Source organism: Apium graveolens, chromosome 6 (genome assembly GCF_009905375.1).
Source record: "Apium graveolens cultivar Ventura chromosome 6, ASM990537v1, whole genome shotgun sequence".
NCBI lineage: Eukaryota > Viridiplantae > Streptophyta > Magnoliopsida > Apiales > Apiaceae > Apium > Apium graveolens.
In genome coordinates, this window is record NC_133652.1 from 161,593,529 (window position 1) to 161,596,170 (window position 2,642).

At 43.6% G+C, this 2,642-nt stretch overlaps 1 non-coding gene across 1 annotated transcript; it reads left to right on the top strand.

Moving 5' to 3' along the window:
• Positions 1 to 1,828: 1,828 nt before the first annotated feature.
• LOC141669655 (small nucleolar RNA R71) lies at positions 1,829 to 1,935 on the top strand. Its single transcript, XR_012553923.1, has one exon. It is a non-coding gene; the product is annotated as a small nucleolar RNA R71 (small nucleolar RNA).
• Positions 1,936 to 2,642: the final 707 nt, after the last annotated feature.

Here is a 2,642-nt window from a genome sequence, read left to right on the forward strand (position 1 = left end):
TGCTTCCTCAATTGATGGTTTGAGCTTTCCTTCAGCATTTTTGAGGTCAGAAGTACCAAGAGATTCAAACGGTATGTCCAGCTTTCGCCTCCAGGGAGAAGCATTCAAAAATTGTAATTGCTCGTTGCCATCTTCATCATCACTGTCAAAATCCCCCACTAAGGCCTTTTCTAATGCATCAGACATTAGCATATGATCGAGTTCTGAAGTAACTGCAGAATCAATCACATCCACTTTTAAGCACTCCTCATCTTCTGTAGGGAATTTCATTGCTTTGAATACATTGAAGGTCACATCCTGATCCTGCACCCGCATAGTAAGTTCACCTTTCTGCACATGTATCAAGGTACGGCCAGTAGCCAAGAAAGGTCTTCCCAAGATTATGGGAATCTTCTTATCTTCCTCGAAATCCAGAATAACAAAGTCTGCAGGAAAGAAGAGCTTATCCACCTTGACTAGCACATCCTCCACTATGCCCCTTGGGTAAGTAATAGAATGATCAGCCAATTGTAGAGACATGTAAGTGGGTTTTGGATCAGGCAAATCCAACTTTTTAAAGATCGACAACGGCATCAGATTGATGCTTGCTCCTAAATCATAAAGGCACTTGTCAAATGATAACTTGCCAATGGTGCAAGGAATGGTGAAGCTACCTGGATCTTTAAGCTTTGGAGGTAACTTTTGCTGCAGATTAGCGCTGCATTCTTCCGTTAGAGCAACGGTCTCAAGGTCATCCAGTTTCACCTTCCTTAAAAGAATACTCTTCATAAACTTCACATAACTAGGCATTTGCTCCAGAGCCTCAGTGAAAGGTATATTGATGTGAAGTTTCTTGAACACCTCCAGAAACTTACCGAACTGCTTATCCAGCTTTTGTTGTTGCAATCTCTTAGGGAAAGGTGGTGGAGGATAGAACTGTTTCTCCCCTGTATTACCCTCAGGCAGAGTGTGTTCAACAGTAGTCTTCCTTGGTTCCGCCGCTTTCTCCTTTTGCTTAGCTTCTTCATCTCTAACTTCAGCTTCTCCTTCTTTTGCCTTTTCAGCATCAGCAACTTTCTTAGACCTTAAGGTAATAGCCTTGACTTGCTCTTTAGCTTCCTTCCTGCCTGGCACTTCCGTGTCACTGGAAAGTGTTCCAGGTTGACGATTGAACACTGCATTGGCTATTTGACCGATTTGATTTTCCAAGGTCTTGATAGAAACCGCCTGACTCTTGCATAACAGCTTAAGTTCCTCAAAATCGGCACTAGTAGGTGTAGCTGCACTTCCCTGTTGAGGATATGATTGCCTTTGAGCATATTGCTGCGGTTGCTGGAATCCAGGTGGATTGAACTGTTTACTCACACCTTGCTGATATGGTGGCTGAATAGCATTCTGATTATTACCCCAGCTGAAATTTGGATGATTTCTGTTGTTAGGATGATAAGTAGCTGGTACAGGCTGCTGTTGTCGCTGATAATTATTCACATACTGAACAGATTCATTGACGAGAGAACACTGATCCATAGCATGAGAACCTGCACAAAGCTCACAGACCATAGCTATTTGATTAACTCCATATGTAGCTAGAGAATCGACCTTCATAGACAGCGCTTGGAGCTGCGCTGCAATAGCAGTGGCTGTATCGACTTCCAGAATACCTGCTACCTTCCCAGGCATCATCCTCTGAGTTGGGTTTTGATGCTCATTTGCAGCCATAGTCTCGATAAGATTATAAGCCTCAGTATAGCTTTTGGCCCACAAGGCGCCTCCAGCTGCTGCATCGAGCATGGGCCGAGATTGGGCCCCCAAACCATTATAGAAACCAGTGATCACCATCCAATCGGGCATTCCATGATGTGGACACTTTCTCAATATTTCCTTGTAGCGTTCCCAAGCTTTGCACATAGATTCTGTAGGTTGCTGCGCAAACTAAGTAAGAGCACTCCTCATAGCAGCAGTCTTTGCCATCGGATAAAACTTCACCAGAAACTTTTGCGCAAGATCTTGCCAAGTAGTGATGGACCCAGCTGGTTTAGAATGTAACCAGTCCTTAGCTTTGTCCCTCAGTGAGAATGGGAAAAGCCTCAGTTTGATAGCCTCATCAGTCATGCCACTATACTTGAAAGTACTGCAGATCTCGACAAAATTCCTTATGTGTATGTCGGGGTCATCAGTCGCAGAACCTCCAAAAGAAACAGAATTTTGCACCATCTGAATAGTGCCCGGCTTGATTTCAAAGGTGTTAGCTTGAATAGCCGGATGAAGAATGCTTGACTGAATGTCGTCAATTTTAGGCCGAGAAAAGTCCATAGGAGCTGGATCGGCCTGAACAATACGATCACCCATGATTACTGGTTCTTTCTGCTCACTTCCTGAATCCGAATCTTTAAAATCTATCTTCTCCGAAATATCAAGAACTTCGTCTGTCTCCTCAGCTGTATCTAAAGTCCTCGTGCGAGTACGAGAACGAGTTTGCATAAACGCTCACTAAAGTACCTGAAACACAACCAGAAACAATAAGTAACTAATACGTCTTAATCACTGAGTCCTAACGACCAATGATGGTAAGTACATAAACTAAACAAATATGTCGAGTCCCCGGCAGCGGTGCCAAAAACTTGTTAGGGCGAAAACACGCGCTAATAATACACGCAAGTATA